Below are 9,504 nucleotides of genomic sequence, written 5' to 3'. Positions count from 1 at the left end.
TCTTTCCCTCAACTTCTGATGTTACACTGGGTGGTCAGCCCAATCTTAGCTGCAGGCACCATGAGAGACTGAAGAACTCGGTAAGTAATAAAGATTCCTTTTGATGCAAGGTGTATTTATAGAGTATTTGTGATTCCAAAGTAAAATGGCTCTAGGGACTCTCAATTTCCTAATTTTTTACATTTTAATATATATATACAGAATGACATACATAGAGATGAGATTTGACTTATCCAAGTTTAAAGAAATTAAATCCAATTAACGTTTCCCTTTGTAACTTTTCTAATTTGAAGAAGCATGATTTTTGTTTTTCTGAAGGACTCATGCATTAGGAAATCTCTATTTTCTTAAAAAAAGTATATAAACCTATTATAGGACACTGTTACGTGTATGTGAATAATGAGCTAAAAATGAGTGCTTGATATGATACAATATACCAGTACATCTGGGTTATGATGTAATTCTCAGAGCAAGGCTATCCAATGAAAATCTAAATGCTGAAGGAACAAAAACAGAAAGGTTTAAAAGCACATAAGGCCACAACCCAAAAAAAAAACTTAAAACAAACGTAAAATACTTTATGCAAGGAAGCCCTGAAAGTCATCTCTGAAAACCTAAATGCCCAAGCTACTAGTATGGATTTAGTGGCGAGTCACAATTTATTTTCAAAGAGAAGAAATGAGAATTAAGTAGGTCTACTGGTTGCTGGGTTTTTTTGTTTTGTTTTGTTTTACAAATGTCTAATGTTTTAATTTTTATTTATTTGATTTTTTGGATTATTTCCTCTGAAATTTAACAAGTATTTAAATAGTGTTTTTAGTTTTAATTTGTGGATGGCAGGGAGGAAGAATATATTTGGCAAAACTTACTGTTTTTCTAGAATTGCATAGTAAATTCCATAAAATCTTGACCAACAGATCATTTTGGAACTTAATTCATGCTTAGAATCTTCTTCAGTTTTACTTCATACACACACAAAGTTTTTTTTTTTAAAAGGAACCCCATTTTCTAGAAAAACTATAACATTGCAACTGACAGAAGACATGGATTTAGAAAATCATTTATCCACATCTCATTACTGAAATCAATTTTAAACCACTAAGTTTAGTATTTTCTCGAAGGTGTAATTCTTCCCAGTAACTCTCTAAATGGAGAAAACGCAACCTTCAATTCATTTTTATATCTACCAACTTTCTTGCCAGTATTCCTCCAATTAATGCATGCATGCATACACACACACACACACACAGTGTTCAAAAAGTTCATGTAAAATGTATATTATGAAAAATATGCATGGATTTCAAAAATTTTTGCAGCAAAAGAAACTCATATTTTAACTCCATTTTTCTATAAACTTTCCGAAGTCCTCTTGTGCCTATCACACACAAAATAACTAAAATGACTAAAATGACCATTTACGGCCTCCCTACCCATTCTAGCTCTCTGCACCAGACCCACCCATTACAGAGACAGAAGCTTCACCTCCTTTCACACTTCAACACCACACACTCCAGACTGCTAGAGATTGGTACAGAAGATAAAGGAGACCCTAACAAACTAGCCCAGAGTAAAAAATTGTTTTACAAAACAAAACACGACTTCGGTTTATCTGCTTTGCCCTATCACCCTTTAATAAAGATACAGACATGTAGATCTATCAATATGTACAGAGATGCATTTTACTATTTATATGCAATGTTACTAATAACTTTGAAATGCATTAACCATATAAAACTGTCATTTGGGGAGGTAAACAAATAGCCAAATATCATATATTTTACAACTAAACCTCATAAAAAGATGAGAGAGATAGCCTCAAATGGCAACCCCAGGAAGTCATTAGGCAAAGAAGAAATCACTCATAGTATTTTATGTAATTCTCAGATGACGGTGAGATACAAGACTCCTGTTAACAATTGCAGGTTCTGAACTGGGAGCACAATCCTATTCCCTCTTTATACAGGAGTATCACCTCGGTGGATGCTCCCAGCAGCCAAGTGATGCTGGGAAAGATTTCCTACCATTGCCTTCGGGGTCGGGAGTGGGAAGTGGTCCAGACAAGGTCAGTGCCTGGAACAAGCTGGAGTCAGGGAGGATGAGACTTAAAGGACATAGTTATCTGGCTTCAAATCCACTGTCCTTTCACCTGCTCCTTTTTATCTATGCCTCCATTCGACCAAAATAGTGATTTACACATAAATACAGGTTGGAGATGCAAGAGTAGGCAGGACTGGTCAGCCCTTTGACTGGCTATTTACAAAATAATGGCAATAATCACATTATAGAAAATAGTCAATATTATTGGGACTCAGATTTTTTGTTAAAGAGGCCATCTAGCATGGGAAAAGAGGGCACTTTGCAAATAAACACGTAATTGTAAACCTTCTGTGACCTTGAGCTACATCTTTTCTATTTTTTTGGCTCTTTGGCCTACTTCTGTCCTATCAGCTACTACAGTATATACAATTTTTTTTTTTTGAGAGATTTTCACTGTAGGGCGCGTGCGCTCGCCAGACAGAGAGAGACATAGAGACAGAAAGCGAGAAATCACCCCCCAGGGGGGATGGTCACGCCGCAATCCCTTCTCCTCCATTCTCCTCTCGGGATCTTGGGCACGCACGCACACGCGCCCGGCGTGAGTTTTAAGCCACCGGGTCCGGGACACGAACCACGGTCGACTACGTGGGAGTCCAGCGACATAGTCATTACGCTAACTGCTGGTTCCCTACAGTATATACAATTTTTAAAACCATAATAAAGCTCTCACCCCAAAGAGCTGCTGAGATACTAAATAAAACATACTAGAGTCACGGCTCCCAGCAGCCAGTCAGTGGAACTCCCGCCCCACCTCTGTTAATATCACGTTAGAGGTAAAGGAGTAAAATCCCTATAGGAAATTGTGTTAGTTATGAGACAGAAGGAACCAGAAAATAAATTTTAAAATAAGGAGAAATAAACACACTTCCCAATTGACCTATCTCTCCCATAGAAACCAGGGGACCAGCGGATGGCGTAATGGTTACATCATTGGACCCCCCATATAGTCGACTATGATTCAGGTCCTGGACCTGGTGGCTTAAATTCACACTAGGCACATGTGTGTGCATGTCCAAGAGGAGAATGGAGAAGGGTTTGCAGAGTGGCTGGCAAGTGGCATGGCGGCTGGACTCCCACATGGCAGACCATGTGGGAGTTCGAGTTCTGGACCTGGTGGCTTACTTTATACTTTTCCATCTCTCTCGCTCTCTCTCATTTTGTACCCCTCTGGTCAAATTAAAATAAATAAATTAAATTAAATAATTATTTAAAAAAGAAAAAGAGTTGAGGGACCAGCAGTTGGCATAATGGCTATGTCACTGGACTCCACGTAGTAGACCATGGTTCGAGTCCTGGATGCAGTGGCTTAAATTCACACTGGACACGTGTGCATGTATGCCCAAGATCCCAAGAGCCAAGAGGAGAAGGGATTGTGGCATGGCCATCCCCTCTGGGGGATGATTTCCTGCTTTCTGTCTCTCTGTATCTCTCTCTCTCTCTCTGTCTTTCTGGCGAGCACATGAACCCTATATCAACAAAAATCCTCTCAAAAAAAAAGAGTTGAAGCTTAATAGAATCAATCGACATTTTTTGCTTCAGCTGGGACATTCCTAAGTGAAATTAGTTTTTCTGTTTCTTAATTAAGATGGCACGACAGTGATACAGACAAGGGTCACAGGACACTGGGAGCACTGCTTCATCTGTGCAGAGGCACCAGCAGGCTTGTCTTACACACCACAGCTGGGCACATCCATCAGTCCAAAAGTCAGCACAATGAAAAGGGCACTTAATTTATGACATTCTCATGGAAAAGCATTTGATTTCATCCCCCGAATGGGTGTGAGGAACTCTCCTCACACGTCCTCAAACACGTTTCCAGAACCACAGTTGTATACTTTGAGATAGGAAAAGGTTTTTTAATATATAGAGAGTAGTGATTATAATCTAGGAGACCTATTCATAGTTTATACATCCAACAAAGTAGGTACCAACAATATTCAAAGACTTCCTGCTAACCAACAAGTTCACAAACAACCCAGGAGAGAAATGAGACAAAGCTATGGCCAAAATTCATACAAAGAGATGCTTATATCATTAGTGATCGTGGGGCCGTACTGTAATACATTCCATAAGCAAAAGCTTAAACGTCTGAAAAGATGGGACCAGCAGATGGCGTAATGGCTACATCATTGGACTCCCACATAGTTGATGGTGGTTCAAGTCCTGAACCCAGCAGCTTAAAACTCACGCCAGGTGCATGTGTGTACGTGACCAAGATCTCAAGAGGAAAATGGAGGAGAAGAGATGGTGGCATGGCCATCCACTCGGGGGGGAGGGAGGGTGATGTCTGGCTTCCTGTCTCTCTGGTAAACACATAAGCCCTAAAGCAAAAACTCCCTAAAAAAAAATTCTGAAAAGATGAAATGTTGCAGCCGATTTATAGTCACAAGATCATTAGAAACATTATTAGTAAGAACATGCACTGAAGCAACCATTTTGAGAAATTATTATTATTTCCTAAAGTTTATATTCTATGACCCAGCATTTTAATTTCTAGGTTTATACTCACAAAAAACAAAACTCTTCCACATGTTCACCAGTAAGTAACAAAGATATATATATATCTCAGCTCAGTTCACAAGGGTAAACACCTAGAAATACACCAAACACTCAAAACCAGTGCATGAACTATGGTACGGACACATAGTAGACTGTTACACAGTAATCAAAATGAATGAGAAACAGCAATACTTAGTAACATGGGTAATATATGTGTAAGACATAAAAACAGATTCTATATATTACTATAAGATGATACATACAGACCACTATACCACAAAACTGTATACATTAATTTTTATGTATTTATTCATTTTTAGAGAGATTTTTGCTATAGGACATGTACTCGCCAAAGCAACAGAGAGACACAGAAAGCAAGAAATCACCCCCCAGGGGAGATTAACCATACCACAATCCCTACTCCTCCATACTCCTCTTGGGATTTGGGGCACACACATACACACACCTGGCATGAGTTTCAAGCTGCCAAATCCAGGACTCAAACTACCGTCAACCATGTGGCAGTCCAACACCTTAACCACTACACTACCTGCTGGCTCCTACATGATTAGTTTTTTAAAAGTCATAATTTCAGGGACCGCAGAAGATATGGTGGTTAAGGTCGCTGGACTCCCATATGGTCAACCGCAGTTTGAGTCCTGGACGTGGCAGCTTGCTTTCTTGCTTTCTCGCTTTCTCTCTCCTTCTCCCTCCCTTCCTCCTTCCCTCTCTCCTTCTCTCTCTCTCCCTCTCCCCCCACCCCCGTGTCCCTCTCTGATCAAATTAAAGTTAAATAAAATAATTCTTTTAAGAAATAATTTCATATACACATATCGAACACATGCATGTACTTTTAGAAATTCACAGATGTGACAAAACTATATAAAACAGGAAAGTAGAAGATCAAAGAAAACAGGATTCCAGTCACAGGGTAACCACGAGAATGAGAGTGGGAGGATGGAACATTCAGTGACACACAGCTGCTCACTGGCAAGGTCTTCGTTTTCTTTTTGGTTATGGAGTTTCAGGAAATTAAGAATAACCAACTTTTTAAAAAACGTCAACCTTGTCTGAATGTTGCATAATAAGAATGCATCAAGAATAAAATCTATTATTCCAATTTTGTGATCCAAAGATGAAAAAGGAACAGCTCCATATTTTAACCTACTATGCACACAGTGACAATTCAGAGTTGAAGGATCTATTTTATAAATGCAGAGGTAAGAAAATAAGTCTTTAATTTGAACAAAGTTGTACAAATAAATTCAATAAATATTCACTGAGCTTCTACCAGATGGCAGGCGATATTCTAGGTCCTCCTAATCTAGAAGTGCTGGTTTCATGAAGCTGACCTCTAAGAGGTACATATGAACACACGTATGTAAGAAAGGAGGGAAAGGAATAGAAACAGTGGGTCACTGGAAAAGTCATGGTATATTTTTCTTTGTTTTTCTATGCAAAAAATGCATCATGACTTTTTGGTGACCAAATAAATTTAAAAACAAATAATATTAGTTTAAATAATAGAGACATAGAAAACAAACATGCCGACAAGCTGGAAACTGCTATGTAAGCATGGGGCCACATTAGATGCTGTGAACAGAAAAGATGTGAGGTGACACTTTTAACAGAGACCAGCATGAAGCAGTCACTCAACAGTCCTAGAGACAGGCAATACCAGACAGAGGTCAGGGCTCTAAGGACTCCGTCCCCCTAGTGAGTTATTTTTTTCTTTTTTAGAGATTTTTGCTATAGGCCGTGTGCACTCGCCAGAGAGACAGAGACAGAGAGACAGAAAACGAGAAATCACCCTCCAGGTGGGATGGCCATGCTACAATCCCTTCTTTTCATTCTCCTCTCAGGATTTTGGGCACGCACACACCCAACAAGCGTTTGAAGCCACCAGGCTCAGAACTGAAACCGTGGTCAACTATATGGAGTCCAGCGACGTAACCATTATGCCACCTGCTGGTTCCCACCCCAGTGAGTTTTAGTTCTCTATAGAAGCAGACCTCAACCCCAGCACAGTAAAGTGAGACAAAAAATTCATCTGGGTTTCCTGGTACTTCTATGTATGTAACAAAACTCAGCTGACCACCCTTGCCCAGGGCCCCCATCAGCTGACAAAGGTCCAGAAACTTCATGATTTATTAGGACACGGGGGGTGGGGGGAACAAGTTCACAGATCTACCAGGCACTTTACAAAAAAGCTCAAGTGGGGGGAACCAGCAGTTAGCGTAATGGCTATGTCGCTGGACTCCCACATAGTCGACCGCGGTTCGCGTCCCGGACCCGGTGGCTTAAAACTCACGCCGGGCACGTGTGCGTGCGTGCCCAAGATCCCGAGAGGAGAATGGAGGAGAAGGGATTGCGGCGTGACCATCCCCCCTGGGGGGTGATTTCTCGCTTTCTGTCTCTATGTCTCTCTCTGTCTGTCTGGCGAGCGCACGCGCCCTATAGTGAAAAAAAAAAAAAAAAAACTCTCAAAAAAAAAAAAAAAAAAAAAAAAAAAGCTCAAGTGGGGACCTAGGAAGGCAAACTTTTACTTTGGACTTTTTGTTGGACTAGACCGAAATACTGAAATAGCTCAATAATAAACAACTACAGTGCAAACTGGTAGACTTGCTAAAGGCACTAAACACACACTGGCCTGCATGTCCTCCATTTAGTACTTAGAAACACACCTGCACTTTAACCATGCCTGTGACAATCAAGAGACTGGGGGTGGGGGCTGGGGTGCTGCCCTGCAATGGGCCGGATAGCCTTACTCTAGGTAACAGAGTCGCACCGCGGAAGGGAGGAGAACACCTGCGAGCAGCATCGGTCCAGGTTACGCCCACTTTACTTCTGCCAGGCTTCCCTACTGAAGGAGGCATGCAACCGAGGTAAGAACTTACAAGCTAGAAGTGGTGGTCATTGTTGGCCTACGGAGCTGGGTGCCAATCACAGGGACTCCTGTACAGTCTGAGAAGTTGCTAAACCCACGAAGTTCCCTTCATCTGCTTTCCTCAGTCTCCCAGAGACATATATGGGACCCAGTAGGAAACATTTGCTGAGTTAGGTTAAAATACAATGTGGTTTCCCTATGCAAAACAAACAAGTAGTAAAATCAAGTGTTCTTAATAGGATTGCAGTACGGCCAGCAGGTGGAATGGCGGTGAAGGTGCTGGATGTCCACATTATTGACTCTGTGGTTTGAGTCCTGGACCCAGCAGTTTGAAAATCATACTGGGCCACCAGGCTCATATGTGTGTGTGTCTAAAATCCTGAGAATGGAAGAGAAAGGGTTGCAGTATGCCCATCTTCCTGGGGAGAGGGTGTGATTTCTCACTTTTCCTCTCTCTGTCCCTCTGGCAAATGCACATTCCCTGTGACAAAAACCTAAAAAGAAAAGGAAGGAAAGGGCAGGGGGAAAAAAGGAGAGGGGAGGGGAAAGCAGGGAAGGAGAGGAGGCAGGAGGGGAGGGAAGGGGAGAGAGTAACATACTGGGCACATGTGTAAGGAGAAGGAATTGGTGGCATGGCCATGCCCTCTAGTGGGTGATTTCTCACCTTCCCTGTCTCTGTGTCTTCTTTCCTACAAGCACATGTTCCCAATGGCAAAACCTAGTTTGTGTGTGTGTGTATGTGTGCGTGTGTGTATATACATTGCAATATTCCTTATTGGAGAGTTTAGAATGACAAAGACCTGGATTCAAATCTCAGTTCTACAACATACCCGTTAAAATACCTTGGAAATTTATCCAAGCTTTCTTTTTAAGAGCAATTAGCATTGTCTGTGTTTGGTATAAAGTGCAGCTCCCAGTGAATGGTAGTCATGGTATGTGATGAGAATGAAAGAGATGACAAGGGACAGTGGTGAAACACAGCAAACTTGGTGGGTGTAAGGGGATGCCCCTGTGGAGGTGAGGCAGCCCTGCTCCAGCACCCAGAGCTGCCAGTGACCCAGAACTGCAGAACTGGAGGTGTCTGGCAGGTAGGGTAAGGAGATGAGGCTGTCTGGATGCCGGTCTCTGAATTCCAGGAGGGCAAGGAGGATGCTAGTGTTTTTCCTGCCTTTTTCCCTAATATCATGTACACTGCTTGGTAACAGATGCCCAAGAAATATCTGATAGGTAAAAGGAAAATCCCGATTTATAGTTAGTACTTTTGAAAAATGTCTTAAATAATGATTGCTTTGGAGGCCAGCAGGGGACGTAGAGGTTAAGGCAGCTGGGTCCAAGATGGCTGATACACAGTTCAAATCCCAGCATGGCAGGCACATGTGTGTGTGCCCAAAATCCCAAGAAGAAAATGGAAGAGAAAGGGTTATGACGTGGCCGTCCCCCTTGGGGGGGGGGTGATTTCTCCCTTTCTCTTTCTCTCTCTGTCTCTCTCTGATTAGTGAACATGAATTAAAGAAAACTAAAAAAAAAAAAAATTAAAAAATTTTTAGAAGAATACTTTGGTTTGAAAGAGTAGGAAGAGGGCGTGGTGGCACCTGCCCTATGGCGAAAGAGTAGGAAGAAAGAGAAATGACAACAACCAAAAATAGACCAATAGGCCTCATAAAAAGTAAAGGCCTTTGCTGTCAAATGCACCCTGATCACCATCCTTAAGCCACATAAAAATATAGATTTTTATATTGAAGTCCTACTAGTTTTGTAATGAATGTAATTGCTCTAACATCACACGCTATGTTTAATAAAACATAAATTCATTTCAGAATTTCTCAATGCTTAAGTTATTGTTACAGTATTTTTAATTAAAATCAGAGGTTACTGGTCCCTCCAATAAGGATCAATACACAAAACAGGAAGGACGTACACAACACTACGGGTTACAGAGTGTATGAGAATCACTTTATGTAGTCCCAGGGGCACTCCCAACCCCAGGATTCCCACTGAGTCACGCATTGCCAGGCAGCAGG

At 41.4% G+C, this 9,504-nt stretch overlaps 2 protein-coding genes across 4 annotated transcripts in view; one reads left to right on the top strand and one right to left on the bottom strand.

Moving 5' to 3' along the window:
• The window catches only part of MED12L (mediator complex subunit 12L), a 393,053-nt gene that overhangs the window by 223,651 nt on the left and 159,898 nt on the right, over positions 1–9,504 (bottom strand). The gene's annotated exons all lie outside the window — the stretch shown is intronic.
• Positions 1–9,504, top strand: part of P2RY14 (purinergic receptor P2Y14) — a 60,791-nt gene that overhangs the window by 40,679 nt on the left and 10,608 nt on the right. The window contains exon 1 of one of the 3 annotated variants that reach the window (XM_006149733.2): positions 1–80. The exons of the other annotated variants lie outside the window; for them this stretch is intronic. The gene's annotated coding sequence lies outside the window, so the exon portion shown is untranslated. The remainder of the gene's footprint in view (positions 81–9,504) is intronic. 3 annotated transcript variants of the gene reach the window in all.

Source organism: Tupaia chinensis, unplaced genomic scaffold (assembly GCF_000334495.1).
Source record: "Tupaia chinensis unplaced genomic scaffold, TupChi_1.0 Scaffold000272_1, whole genome shotgun sequence".
Taxonomy (NCBI): domain Eukaryota; kingdom Metazoa; phylum Chordata; class Mammalia; order Scandentia; family Tupaiidae; genus Tupaia; species Tupaia belangeri.
Note: the sequence above shows the minus strand (reverse complement) of the source record. Positions and strands in the feature narration are given on the sequence as shown.